Here is a 15672-nt window from a genome sequence, read left to right as displayed (position 1 = left end):
TATATATACACACACACACACACACACACACACACACACACACACACACACACACACACACACCTTCCATAAAGAACGTAATAGTTACTTTTACACTATTACAGTGACATTGAGAAAAACTGCATTCCTGTTATTTCCCATTGATGGATACACACTGGCAGGTTTTGCTTTACTGTATTTTGAGAAGTTAAGAATAGTCTTCAGAATGATGTTTCATTACTTCAGAATATCTGCAATTCCCAGACTGTAACCTTCACCATTCATCTGCACCAATGCAGCTACTCATACATTGTGCCACACCTCATTGGCCATTTGAATTGTGTTGTGTGACTTTGCATGTAATAGACCACAAGTTTTATTCCATAATACATGCACACTAACAGCAGCCTGTAACAGACGTCATCACACAGTGCATGTCAATGTAACAGGTATCTGGCTGCATACAGATATTAGGTGTATACATTAGTTATAATTAATTGAAAAGTAAACTTTTTTTGTTTCAACATTCTGTCATTGGACCAGATCTTATTTTTTACTGTAACGTAATTTTACTGTAGAATTATTATCATTATTAAAGTTATATGATAATTAAGCCTTCTATCTAACTTACTTTAGAGCAGGGGTCAGGGAACTTTTTCACCTTTCAGCCCAAAATATATTTAGATACACCGACGTTACCGCCTTAATATGAAAAGAAGGAAATCATATTATTGTGCACATATACTGGTTATCACTGTTTATATGGCATTTCTGAGATAGAGAGAGAGAGAGAGAGAGAGAGAGAGAGAGAGAGAGAGAGAGTGTGAGTGTGAGTGTGAGTGTGAGTGTGTGTGAGTGTGTGTGTGTGTGTGTGTGTGTGTGTGTGTGTGTATATATATAATTATTTTTTTAAATTATTTTCACCAATTATCTTTTGGCACTGAATGGGTTAATTAACACTTTCTCCTTAAAACACCAGAATGAATGTAAGGAAGATGGATGAGGGGAGGGGGGAGGGGGGGGGGGGGGGGGGCACGACCTTTAGGAGACAGATGGTCACACCTCAGTAATGTCAGTGGGAATGTTCCATTGTTATGTGGGCCACTGTCTGATCCTGCAGAACTCCATCAGCGGTCAGCCACAGAACACTTCAAGTTCTGTGTGTGGGCTGGCGGGCCGCGGGCGGGAGGACAGGACAGCGCAGAACGGGCGGGCGTGAGGGAGCGCGGTGTGACTTCAGCATGTCACACCGTGGTCAGGAACACAGCACAGGGCAGCCAGGAGCACAGCGCAGGGTGGGCAGGAGGGAGCGCAGTGTTACGTCAGCACGTCACATCGCGAGCCGGCCAGTGCTGGGTGGGGCTGTGTCTCGGCAGCGCGGCTGTCCATTACCCCCAGGAATTTCATTTCTATCCCATTTGGGGTAATTTACCCCTGTTCCCTGATCACTGCTTTAGAGTGTGGCTACCAGTGGTTAATTACCCATGGCACATGAGGCACTTGCCTAGGGGCAGCACATGCAATGCTTCTTTTATTACTGTCTGAATTCTAACAGTAACTACAATATATTTCCACTTTGCCGCACCCCATCCTAAGTGGAGTGTGGACGCACAGGACAAGCGCAGACGGCTGCTGTAAGCTGTCCTTCTTATTAAATATGTATACATATTTAATAAAATGAAATGTAATACTGTAGCTCATGGCTTGTTTTATTATTACGATATTAAACGGACAGCTGCCAAATGAGAGCTTATTTCCAAACAATGCAAATAATAAAATTGGGCAATGGGAGATGGACATTATTGTTTTGCCTAGGGGCAACCTGACCCCTTAATCAGTCCCTGGTGGCTACAAATGGGCCCGATTCAGACGTAGCTGGAGGTGCTATCACTGCTGCTTCCTATTACAAGCAGAAGTCTCCTGCTGCAGTAGTGATCCCACCTACGTCCTAGGACACGGTATCGGATTTGTGAGCCACCAACGGGCGGCTTACGGCACCCATGGTACCGCGCAAGGTGCCCGTCGCAAAGGCCAGGAAATCTCCTTCTTACAACCGAGCTCCTCGACCTCTTCCCACCACCTAAACTGCGGTGGCACGCTTCCGTTTCACAAACAGAGGCCATCGGCGCCCCCAGATGGCAGCAGTCTGTCAATCATGGACAGTCGGTATGAGTAAAATACTGAAAATCTTTACTTTGCGATGATGGGTGCAGCTCAAGCCCATTGGGTCTAATGCCGATTTATGCACAATGGCGATGTTTACGCAGCTGAGTGATTATAGGACACTCCAAGGTAACTTTGCGATGCCGCTCGCAGTGAGGATTTATTCTCAGAGTGATTAACAGTCAGATTCAGACAATTTGGGGGAGGAGCCGGGGGTGTAGGCCATAATGTAGGCGCGTCAAGACCATTTTCGGGACGAGTCTCTGCCATTATCTACAGTCGCGCACACAGAAAACTTGACGACAGCATCGCAGCTCTCGTGGCCATTCTGTGAGACCATAGACTCACTCAGGAGCTGAATGTATCTGGGATTTGCGTTGATGCTATGAATGTGTACACAGTCGCTGAGATTGTGTGATGGCTTCAGTGGGCGTCTCTAGTAATTTCTGGTCGGCTGCTTCACCTGCGTTGTGTCTCTTGTCTGTAGACTAAAAAAAAAAAAATCGCAGCTGTGTAGACTTTAGTGCACAAATAGGATTCGGGCCCATAGAACGCAGTTTCCCTTTTGTTTTTTGGCTAGGTTTATTATATTAAAATATGTTTATACTGTAATAGGATGTCATAAAATACTATTGACATAGGCTGGGTATACACGGTGCAATTTTTTGCACTATGTCGCACACTATCTTGCTAGAGAGTGATATAGCGCACTATGGGGGTCATTCCGACCCAATCGTACACTGCGCTTCGTCGCAGCCGTGCGATCGGGTCATAAATGCGCATTGCGCAGGTACGTCGTTGCCCAGCGATGCCACTAGCGAAGAAAGCAGTCACAGCGGCAACCGCAAGAAGAGGAGGAAGGCGTTCCGGGGCGTCAACTGACCGTTTTCTGGGAGTGGTACGGCGAACGCAGGCATGTCCAGGCATTTGGAGGGCAAATGTCTGACGTCAATTCCGGGACCTTCAACACTGGATTCATTGCACAGGGTAAGTAGCTCATACCCTGGTCTTGTTCTGCATAAAACTTTTTTTTGCGTAGCAGGGCAGCACAAGCGATCGCAACCTTGCTATGCAAAAAAACCTCCCCCATAGGCGGCGTCTAGTTGATCGCACGGGCAGCAAAAAGTTGCAGCGTGCGATCAACTCGGAATGACCCCCTATATCGCACCATGTGTATGCACTATAGTGTAGCAGCAAATTTGTAGGGGGGGGGGGCAGATATAACATGTGCAGAGAGAGTTAGATCTGCCCTCCCTGCAGTGCACATGGTTTTGCCCAACTGCTAACAAATTTGCTTCAACTAGTTCGGACTTGATATTGAGTCGATTGGTTACGATTGCAAGATTGAAAGCCATCACGAGCAGGGCCCTCTTATGTTTTTCCTTCCCTCACTTATACCATCATCTCCTCCCCACTGCCTATAATGGCACCTAACCCTTGGGTTCTGCCACCCTGCTGCTTATTCAGGTATTATGACTGCTAATACAGCAATGTCCATGTTGTAATGTTCTGTACTGTAAGTCCCTTTCTTTCTTGTTGTGGCCATGTTGTTTCTGTTTATATACTTTACAAAAAAAGGTGCAGCGGACACCTCGTGGTGCGATATAAATAAAGGATAATAATATATATTTGATCTTATTTCCCTTCACACTTGTTTCCACCCTCTTTGCTCTACAAATGCATGCCGCCTCTGCTTCCAATTTATTAATTCCTCCTACTCACCTCTCCAGGATTTTGCACGTGTTGCTCTCTACCTCTGGAATTCTCTCCCTCTCCATATCAGACTCTCATCCACTGTATAACAAAACTTAGGACCCTATTCAGTAAGGATTGCAAATTCTGCTTATTAGTAGAATTTGCAATCCTTTTGTTCGCATGCTGGGGTCTGCCCATCGCAGGGCAAGGCTGCCCAGCATGCTACCCATCGCCTCCCCCACTGCGACCACGCTGAAGTTGCGGTCACACCGCAATTTCAGCGTAATCGCAGATTGTAGGGAAGTCTCCTGCCGTCGCAGCCAGGTTGCGACGGCAGCAGGCCCGCCGCTATGTTTTTGATTGCAGCGACAGCGTGTGATGTCACGCAGTGGCCTCGATCACGCCCACACCACCCATTCATTTGCCGCCGCCTCCGTTTCCCAGACGCCGCCCCGCAACGCTCCGTCTAGAAAACATAGCTTTGCCGTCCCCTCCCGCCTCTCCAACACCTCTGCCTAATTGGCAAGCAAAGGTGTTCGCATTTACTGCGGGGCGCCCGCATCGTCTTTGTCATTTTTACAGTTGGATCGCGTTTTGCGATCCAACCTGAATGAGGGCCTTAAACAGCTTTCAAGAGCCACTTCTTCATCAAAGCCATCCAGCTCGCATACTAACCCATTGCCCATATGCTCACTGTCTACCCCATTTGTGTCACCCCTGTTTGTCTACCCCTCCCCTTTAGAATGTAAGCTCTCACGAACAGGGCCCTCTCTCCCTTTGTGTGCTTTGCCTTCTCTTACTAATACGAACATCTACTCCATACGCCCTACAACAGCACATAATCCTTGGTTTCTGCCACCCTACTCCTTATTTCATTGCTATGACCACTGATGCAGAATGTTTATATACCATGCACTTGTTTTGTACTGTAAGTCACTGTTTTTCTTGCTTTACTCATTTGTTTATGTACTTTGGGGGTGATTCAGACCTGATCGCTGGGCTGCTAATTTTGATGTCCTGTAATCAGATAGGCGCCGCCTCCAGGGGGAGTGTAAATTCATTGTGCAAGTGTGCAATCCCATGTGTACGCCGAGCTGCAAAAATCCACTATATGCAGTCTCTGCAGTCTCTGCGCAGCCCAGGACTTACTCCTGTAGTGCGATGAGAACAGGCTGATCGGGGCTGGAGCGGACGTCAGACACCCTCCCTGAAAACACTTGGACATGCCTGCGTTTTTTAAGACACTCCCAATAAATGGTCAGCTACTACCCACAAATGGCTTCCTCCTGTCAATCACCTTGCAAACGCCTGGGCGATTGGATTTTTCAAACCATCCCGTCGCTGACTGGCGATTCCCTTTGCTGCTGTCTGATGCGCCTGCGCATTGCGGTGTATATGCATGCACAGTTAGTACCTGATCATCCGCTGTGCGAAAACGCAGAGCAGCAATCAGGTCGGAATCACCCCCTTGTTAGGTGCTGCGAGACCCTTGTTGCGCCATATAAATATATATATAGGATAATATAATTTTAACAATTAAGGCTGAGATGGGAGTTAGGAGTATGAGCAGGCTGTGGCTTGGCTTAATGTTAGATACCACATGTTGGCCCCAGGTACAAAATTGGAGGTGTGAGCGCAAACCGGGTTTAAATGGAGAATGTCTGTGGAAGTACAAGTCCAAGTCCAGATTGTTAGATCCAAATTGAAACAGGTAAAAAGTCTCCAGACAATCTGGCTGCACACTGCCGTTTAGATCAGCTGTCGTCCACCCCGTTCTACCGTCTCCCAACGGGGAAAGATTTTGTCTAGAGAAGATAGAATAATGGGGGGGCGCCAATAGTGCATTAAAAGATGACAATTTATTGACATCATGAAACACAGGTCTAAAAATGTAAGCGTACCAAAGATGGCGGTATAATCACTGCTGATACATTTGTTTTAAAATCAAAGATACAAGATGGATTCACCACAACATGTTGCCTTGTTCAGCGTCCATCCATAAGCCACGCCCCTACCGGTTTCGTCACCAGGACTTCATCAGAGGGCTTGGCTTAACATTTCCCTAGGGAAATGCGAGCTGTGGCAAGAAGGTTTGCTGTGTCTGTCAGCGTAGTGTCCAGAGCATGGAGGTACTACCAGGAGACAGGCCAGTACATCAGGAGACGTGGAGGAGGCCGTAGGACCGCTATCTCCGCCTTTGTGCAAGGAGGAACAGGAGGAGCACTGCCAGAGCCCTGCAAAATGACCTCCAGCAAGCCACAAATGTGCATGTGTCTACTCAAACGATCAGAAACAGACTCCATGAGGGTGGTATGAGGGCCCGACGTCCACAGGTGGGGGTTGTGCTTACAGCCCAACACCGTGCAGGACGTTTGGCATTTGCCAGAGAACACCAAGATTGGCAAATTCGCCACTGGCGCCCTGTGCTTTTCACAGATGAAAGCAGGTTCTCACTGAGCACATGTGACAAACATAACAGAATGTTCTGCTGCCTGCAACATCCTCCAGCATGACCGGTTTGGCAGTGGGTCAGTAATGATGTGGGGAGGCATTTCTTTGGGGGGCCGCATAGCCCTCCATGTGCTCGCCAGAGGTAGCCTGACTGCCATTAGGTACCGAGATGAGATCCTCAGACCCCTTGTGAGACCATATGCTGGTGCGGTTGGCCCTGGGTTCCTCCTTATGCAAGACAATGCTAGACCTTGATAATGTCGATTATCTTACAGGAAAGAAAGCTATACCTTATACACACTTAGTAAATTTACCCCTAAGCTCCCGATTTTGACCGAGATGCCGTTTTTTCATCAAAGTGTCATCTCGGTAATTTACTAAGCAATAATCACGGCAGTGATGAGGGCATTCGTAATATTTTGAAGTCCTAGGAAAAAAATCACGAATGAATACACCATCGGTCAAAACGCGGCTGTTTAAGTATGAATCTCGGTCATTTACTAAGAAGTGCAAAGCAAAAAAAAAAAACACTGCCGTGAAAAATTACAACTCGTAAAAAAGTGCTAAAAAAAACCAGACCTTTTTTTTTTATTCGTGATTGGATAGGCATGCACGGATCCATGAGATCCGTGCATGTATATCAGTGGGAAGGGGTGGGAAAGTGCTTATTTTTTCAAAAAAAATTGCGTGGGGTCCCCCCTCCTAAGCATAACCAGCCTCGGGCTCTTTGAGTCGATCCTGGTTGCAGAAATATGGTGAAAAAATTGACAGGGCTTCCCCCATATTTAAGCAACCAGCATCGGGCTCTGCGCCTGGTCCTGGTTCCAAAAATACGGGGGACAAAAAAAGTAGGGGTCCCCCGTATTTTTAAAACCAGCACCGGGCTCCACTAGCTGGACAGATAATGCCACAGCCGGGGGTCACTTTTATATAGTGCCCTGCGGCCGTGGCATCAAAAATCCAACTAGTCACCCCTGGCCGGGGTACCCTGGGGGAGTGGGGACCCCTTCAATCAAGGGGTCCCCCCCCCAGCCACCCAAGGGCCAGGGGTGAAGCCCGAGGCTGTCCCCCCCCATCCAATGGGCTGCGGATGGGGGGGCTGATAGCCTTTGTTGTAAAAGAAAAGATATTGTTTTTAGTAGCAGTACTACAAGTCCCAGCAAGCCTCCCCCGCATGCTGGTACTTGGAGAACCACAAGTACCAGCATGCGGCGGAAAAACGGGCCCGCTGGTACCTGTAGTACTACTTTCTGCTCAGCGGTGACGTCACTTTAGATCAACCGCAGGGCAGAAAGTTCCCAGCATTGGTTACAATGGAGCGCATAGGCGCTACATTGTAACACTGCCGTGTGCCGCCTGTCACTCAGTACAGGAGCACACAGCCGATCAGGAGAGTGCTACAACGTGGCACTCCCTGATTGGCTGAAGAAACCCACTTAGACATCAGTCAGAGTGGGTTTCTGGCAGTCGGGAAAAGGGGATCCATGTGCAAACATGGGTCCCCTTTTAGTGCGTGGCTCGGGTATCCGTTTTGTTATTTTTTTCAAGTACGTGGATTACACCTGGATTCCCCGAGGACCCTGGACCCCTGGATCTCGTGAGTATAATTTCTTCAACAGGTACCCCTTGGATTCTACTGGAGAAGAGGACCGACCTGCGTGGGAACATAAGGTAAGTATGTATGTATGTGTGTATGTATGTAATAAAATTATACTTTCACGGTGTGTGTGTCTTGTGTTTTTTTGGGTATTTTTTTAGTAGTAGTACTACAGGTACCAGCGGGCCAGTTTTTCCGCCGCATGCTGGTACTTGTGGTTCTCCAAGTACCAGCATGCGGGGGAGGCTTGCTGGGACTTGTAGTACTGCTACTAAAAACAATATCTTTTCTTTTACAACAAAGGCTATCAGCCCCCCCATCCGCAGCCCATTGGATGGGGGGGGACAGCCTCGGGCTTCACCCCTGGCCCTTGGGTGGCTGGGGGGGGGACCCCTTGATTGAAGGGGTCCCCACTCCCCCAGGGTACCCCGGCCAGGGGTGACTAGTTGGATTTTTGATGCCACGGCCGCAGGGCACTATATAAAAGTGACCCCCGGCTGTGGCATTATCTGTCCAGCTAGTGGAGCCCGGTGCTGGTTTTAAAAATACGGGGGACCCCTACTCTTTTTGTCCCCCGTATTTTTGGAACCAGGACCAGGCGCAGAGCCCGATGCTGGTTGCTTAAATATGGGGGAACCCCTGTCATTTTTCCCCCCATATTTCGGCAACCAGGATCGGCTCAAAGAGCCCGAGGCTGGTTATGCTTAGGAGGGGGGACCCCACGCAATTTTTTTTTAAATATTTGACAGTGTTTAATTTAAAAAAAACAAAAAAAATGAACCCCAGCACGGATCACACAGATCCGGCCGAGATTCATTGTAAAAAAGTCGGCAGTGTTTTGCTAATCACTGCCGTAAAAATAGAAAAAAAACCACGAATGACATCGACATCGGAACAAAAGAAAAACCCGAATACGACAGCTTAGTAAATTAGTCGTAATCAATTCAAAAAGTTGCAGTTTTACACTTTCGATGTCATTCGTGATTGAACTTTGACCTGAAACGGGAAAATACGAATCTTAGTAAATTTACCCCTTAGAATACACTTTACCATGGAGCCGCTGCGGCCGCTAAACTTAGTACACACGCTACGTACTTTATACACTGTTTGCGTACGGAGTCCCGTATCACTGTACGGACTTAGCGTACAAACGCCGCGCTGGGGGTACTAAGTACACACAGCGCGCACACACCCAGAGATACACTTTAAACCTTCACGGTAATGCAATGCAATGATAAAACACTTTAAACCTTAGCAGGGCAATGAAGACACGACACCAATTGTGATTTAACCGCTGGGTTCCGACACCACAGTGGATTATTGCTGAAAGGGGGTTACAATACAAATAATACAATACAATATAACAGAGTAAATGGCTACATTCAATGGTACATACTTGAGTAGATTCGCTGCGCTTCCCGGCCCGGTACTCAGTCATCAAATAGATAACTTTGTGAGTCTTGTGATTTACCAGGCCAGAAGCAGGCTCTCTTTATACACTTCTTCCAAAAGCAATACAATAGATACTGTAATCCCTTTGTCCATTGGACACAGGAATGCACTTTTTTTTTTTTTTTTTTAAATTCAACAATTTTTATTAGATTTTTTATAGAAATACAAGAACAGGGAAGACCTTCATGATACAGACATACCAAAAACCGGAGAGAAACCGGTATAGTTACAATAATCCTGAGGATTCACAGGACATCAGTATACCCGAGAGGTCAGTAAAGAAGACAGACAGGAGGAGGGGGGGGGGGGGGGAACAAATGGGGAAAACAATACAAGTATAATCATATCATGAATGAGTAGCGGCCAAAGAAGTCCTAAGTAAAAATATTAAAGAAGTAATTCAGGCATGGTTAGCCACTCTAACCAAAGAGAAGGTTCAGTACCCATATGGCATCAGACTAAACATACAGCATGGGGTATTAAAATTAATATAATTGCATTTCCTAAGAAAACAGCAGGGGGTCCCAAAGGAACAGTACATGGGCCTAAGTCAGGCATGTCCAAACTGTGGCCCTCCAGCTGTTGTGAAACTACATATCCCAGCATGGCCTAACACAGTTTTGCTGTCAGTGAATGCTAAAGCTGTGTCAGGGCATGTTGGGATGTGTAGTTTCTCAACAGCTGGAGGGCCACAGTTTGGACATGCCTGGCCTAAGTTGTCAAGAGGCCCTATCGATTTGTCTATATAGATAACACGTTGTGGTCTCAAAAAGTTTATAAATGAACGACTGTACATCCGGGTCTATATCAATATACCTCTCCCACTTCTTGGCAAACCGCCTGACCCCCAATTCAATATCAGGAAGAGTAGCACGCCTCTCAAAATAAATAATCCGGAGGGTCATGTGTTTCACAGCCATCAAAGAAGGGGTAGACGGTTTGATCCAATTATTAAGAATTTGTTTCTTGGCAATTGTCAGGATAACAGAGAGTACCGGAACAATGTCCCTATCTTCAGGCCCAAGAGACCACTCCCTAAAATCAAGTAGCAAACAAGCCCTCGGGCGTTTTATTAACCGTAAGTTAAATACTGTGTTGAGATAAGCGACCACCTTGTACCAAAACTTAGATATTTTCCGGCAAGACCACATATTGTGGTACAAGGTGGCACTCTGCGAAGTACATTTGATGCAACAGCCAGTGTCGTCTGGGACCATGTGTGCCCTCTGATTAGGCGCTATATATGCCCTTTGGAGCGTCTTCAAGTGAACCTCTTGCAAAGAGGCAGAGTATAAGAACCTAAAAGTGGGTAAAATGTTATCTAATAATTCAGCGCACGATCCCATATTGGGGATATCTCTGGACCATGAAGACAACGCGGAATCCCAGAGCCGGTCTCTATATGAGACCCTAAAGGTGTTTCTGAAGTAACTAAGATGGTAAGGACAATCTTTAGTAAGCACCAGAAATCAGAAATCATTGGGTGAGACTGGGATTGAGCAAAGTGTCTAGGCCTGCAGGTACATAAAAAATTCCCGGTGGGAAATACCAAATTTTATCTGGATATCAGAGAAAGAAAGCACTGCGTTGCCTCCTGGGTCGATTATGTCTCTAATAGCTGTGATCCCCTTTTCTCTCCAACTCAAAAAATGTGCGTTATCAAGGCCAGAAAGGAAACATGGGTTACCCCAAAATGTAGTGTGAAGAGAGGTGTCAGGTTTTCTCTGGGCTTTAGTGTGAGTGGCCTGCCATGCTCGATATGTATGCCAAAATAAAATATTATGTTTTATCTCAGATGGGAGACGGGAGTTTGGGGTGTGTAAGAGTGCAACAGGGGAGAAAGGATGGAATATGGCCAGTTCAAGTGGCAAGTTCGTAAATACTGATCTGCCCCAAAGCCAGTCTGTGATATACCGGTACATAGCTGCTCTACTAAATAGAACAGGATCCGGGATTCCCATACCTCCCTCTTCACGTAATAGCTGTAACCTAGCGTAGGGGACTCTTGGTCGTTTACCTGCCCATAGAAATCTAGTGAAACACTGTTTAAGAAAAAGGACATCTTTCTCAACAAGGGCAATAGGGAGCATAAGAAGAAAATAAGCAATCTTGGGAAAAACAACAGATTTAATAACTTCTGCGTGACCCATAAGAGACAAGGGCAGTGACGCCCAGTCTGTAAGGATTTTAGACACCTTAGACAAAATAGGACCAAAATTAACCGCATATAGATCCGGGAGGGAAGTAGGGATCTGAACCCCTAAATATCTAAGACTATCTCGAGCCACTGGGAATCGGGACAGGACCGGGTGTAATGGAAAGAGGGAAGAGTCTCCTGAAAGGAGGAGAAGCTCAGATTTAGATATATTAATTTTGTATCCCGCAAAGGAACCAAATTGTTCAATCAGGGAGACAATCGCAGGGATGGACGTATCAGGATGAGAAATAAATAGAAGCATGTCGTCAGCATACAGTGATAATTTTACCATGGTGTCCATTATTTTTATGCCTGTAAATCTGGGAGAATTTCTCAGGGAAACAGCTAGGGGTTCTAAAGCTAAGGCAAATAATAAAGGTGACAAGGGGCAGCCCTGACGTGTGCCACTCTGGATAAGAAAAGGGGATGAGAGGATACCATTCCCCAAAACTTGAGTGGAGGGAGATTCATATAATCGGGAAATAAGAGAGACAAAGTCTTCAGGTGCACCAAAGCGGTGAAGCGTTTCATACAGATGGTCCCAGGTGACCAGGTCGAACGCCTTTTCGGCATCAAGTGACAATAGTACATTAGTGTCAGTGGGTTTGGAAAGCTGAAAGGCCTGCATAACAGTCAAGACCTTTCGGATATTGCTCACTGATTACCGACCCCAGACAAATCCAGTCTGGTCTGTATGAACTATATCAGGGACTATGAATTTGAGTCTATTAGAGAGGATTTTAGTGAACAATTTATAATCCGTGTTTAGAAGGGAGATCGGACGATAAGAACTGGGAGACTCAGGATCCCGGCCAGGCTTCGGGATAACCTTTATGACTGCGGAATTAAAATATTGGGGCAAGGGAGCACCCTGCATAAAAGAATTAAATAAGACAGAAAGAGGTTTGCACAGTCTAGTAGATAGAATTTTATAGTAGTCATTGGAAAAACCGTCAGGGCCCGGAGTCTTCCCAGTCTTCAGTCCAGCTATTGCTAAAGAAATTTCCTCAGTGGTGATAGGTGCAAGAAGAGAGGTACAGTGCGACTCTGACATTTGAGGCAGATCAGTAGAAGACCAAAAGCTAGACTTGTGGGTCTGGTTAATAACAGGACGTGCATAAAGAGTGGTATAAAAAGACTGTAGCACCTCAGCAATCTCGGCCGAGGTCCGTACTCTGTCCCCACCTTGGGTGAGCAGAGAGTGAATGACCACTTTAGGGTGTCTGCCTTTTAACAAACAGGATAACAGTTTGCCAGACTTATTGCCATATCTGTAAATGCCACAGTCTCTTGAAAATGAATATTTAGCTTCCATTTGAGAAAGGAGGGTATCAAACAGTGTTTTTTGTGTAAGGTATCGTTCCCTAGTAGAAGGGGAGGGGGAGGATTTAAATTCCTGAAAAGAGTGAGTAAGAGCCGCCTGGGCTTCCAAATATTGTGAGTTTAAATCTAAATCCCTTTTTTTACTATAGGACATAATGTGCCCCCCAATAACTGATTTTGACGCCTGCCAGAAAAGAGCAGGATCCTCGCTCAGAGTTTCTCCATTATGCGTATGATAATCCAGCCACGCTGCATCTAATGAGGAGCGGAATTTCAGAGAGCCACTTAAATGAGAGGGGAAGTGCCAGGAGCGAAAAGGGGATTTTTCTGAGAGGAGCATCAATTTCATCCAGCATAAAGCATGGTCCGAAATACAGATATCCTCAATTTTAGAGTCAGCCACTTTTGAGAAAAAGGAGTCAGATAACAGCAGATAATCAATCCTCGAGAACGTGTGGTGCGCAGCTGAGAGGCATGTAAATTCCCTTTCTAATGGGTAGCATGCGCGCCACACATCCACTAAGGACAACTGCGAGCAAATATAGGGGATACCAATACGTGGTAACGAGGGGGGAGAGCGAGGGGGGGGGGGATTTATCCAAAGATGGAGAAGAATATAAATTAAAATCTCCACCCAAGATTATAGGAATTTCAGAGTAGCTTAGTAGCTTAGTGACCATGTTCGTATAAAATTGCTTAGAGTACTGATTGGGAGCATAAATATTACAAAGTAGGAACCTGGATGCATACAATGTGACATCTGCCAGTACATACCGACCCTGAGTGTCATCTAAAATCGCATGGACAGAGATAGGGACCGTGTGCCGTGCTAAAATAATCACTCCCCTAGCCTTAGAAGAGAAGGAGGAAGAGGCTACCACAGACCAACCCATAGTGTTCAGTTTTACCACCTCATTTGGCATAAGGTGAGATTCCTGAATGAAAACAACATCCATCCCCACCTTCCGAAGATAGAGCAAAATCTTTCTGTGTTTAGCTGGGGAGTTGATCCCTCCCACATTCCACGTGCCGACACTCAAACTAGCCATGCATCAAATGAACTGGGCAAACCTGAAAACCTGCGCAGTAATCATGATATCTACAGCCGCCGAAAAACGGATACAAATCATACCGGGGTGGACACATAAGGAGGAGAAGGGGAGGGGGAGAAGAAAAGAGGGACAGAAACATAGAAAACACGCAAAATAAAACATTAACATTGTGAAAGAAAGTCCTGCTAAGGACAATCATAACTTCAGAAAACGAGAACAACCGGTTCAAGCAAGCACAGAGGCCGTCATAGACCGCCAATGAGCCAGCCAGAATTATGAAAACCTGAGGAAAAAATGAGGGAGGGGGCGCCCTTACCCACCCTCGGCAACATAATATATGAAAATATACATAGGAAAAATAACAAGAAAATATCAGAGCACACAGAGCATGTTACAGAAAAAGAAAAACGCAGCCTGTCACATAAGAAGTAGGGGGAGATATCTCCGCTAAGCGTATATAACCATTCTAGAAAGATTACATAGCCACAAAAAGACAACAGATGAATAAGAAAAATCTAAAACAGAAATCAAGGCAAAAAGGTTCAGCCCGCTGTATAAAGACCAAAGTCTCTTTTGGGGAAAAAAACACCTGCAGCAGATTCTACAGCAATAATTAAATTGGCAGACATAACCGGAAACAGAGAAGTCCAGGAGCAATACTCAGCCATCCCGATCCAGGGTGTCATCCGCCTGAGAGGAGTCGTCATCTGCCTTGGATGCCTCAGAAACATAAGCCTCTGCATCTGCAAGATTTGTAAAGTCCCGGAAAAAATTTCCATCAAACAGGCGTAGTCTTGCAGGGAAGAGCAGAGCAAATTTTTTATTCGCCTTTACCATACGGGAGCAAAGGGGAGTAAATTCCCGACGTGCCCGGGATACCTCCGCGGAGTAGTCCTGGAAAATGGTCAAACGAGCTCCCTCCCATTCTAAATTCCTATGCCTCCTGGATGCCGTCCATATTGCCTCCTTATGGAGAAAGTTCAGACATTTAAATATAAGCACACGTGGTCTGCTATTAGGTGAAGAACGTGGGGGACCCAGTCTGTGTGCTCTCTCGATAACTAAGCCAGTGCATTCATCTTGGATATGCAACAAATCAAGGAGGGACGTTTGTAAAAAAAAAAAGAGTCAATTCAGGACCTTTCAGTGACTCAGGGAGCCACAGCACCCGAAGAATCGATCTCCTCGATCTATTTTCAAGATCATCAACCTTGTTCAGCAGCTGGAAGTGAGATTTCTGGAGCTCATCATATCTGTGCTTAAGATCCCCAACATCCTGAAAAGTCTCCCCCAGCCTTTGTTCATTTGTAAGAACAGTCTTAGATAACTGCTTGATTTGGGATTTTAGGTCTTTTACTGCCTGCTGCATTTTAGCAGCATGTGCATCCATGATAGGCTCCATGGCATCCCTAACAGCTCTCACTACATCAGCATAAGTCACTGGAGAGGCAGGGGAACAGTCAGGCTCACCTGAGGGAGAAATGTGTTTTGCAGAAGCCTGTTTAATGCTGGCAGCAGCCTGCAGACTCGTTTGTGAGCTAGGTGCGGCGGCCATCTTGGATTCCCCCGGCCGTTTTTCAGACCTCGATCTCTGGGCTTTAGGGGGCATGGGGGAGGACAGAAACCTTTCCATCCAGTCCCCAGCACTTTCCCACAGGTAGTGTGCGCCAGGTGCGGAGAAAAGCCGCGAGCGGGAGGCGCTGTGTGCTCCGGTTACCGAGGGTGCAGGAGAGCTGCAGCAATCAGCTTCTCCTCACATGGGC

At 46.3% G+C, this 15672-nt stretch overlaps 1 protein-coding gene and 1 long non-coding RNA gene across 4 annotated transcripts in view; one reads left to right on the top strand and one right to left on the bottom strand.

The window, feature by feature from the left end:
• The window catches only part of LOC134926102 (uncharacterized), a 119398-nt gene that overhangs the window by 13246 nt on the left and 90480 nt on the right, over positions 1–15672 (bottom strand). The gene's annotated exons all lie outside the window — the stretch shown is intronic.
• SLC10A4 (solute carrier family 10 member 4) overlaps positions 1–15672 on the top strand; it is a 103536-nt gene that overhangs the window by 1121 nt on the left and 86743 nt on the right. The window lies entirely within an intron of this gene.

The sequence above is a fragment of the Pseudophryne corroboree genome, chromosome 1 (genome assembly GCF_028390025.1).
Source record: "Pseudophryne corroboree isolate aPseCor3 chromosome 1, aPseCor3.hap2, whole genome shotgun sequence".
NCBI lineage: Eukaryota > Metazoa > Chordata > Amphibia > Anura > Myobatrachidae > Pseudophryne > Pseudophryne corroboree.
Note: the sequence above shows the minus strand (reverse complement) of the source record. Positions and strands in the feature narration are given on the sequence as shown.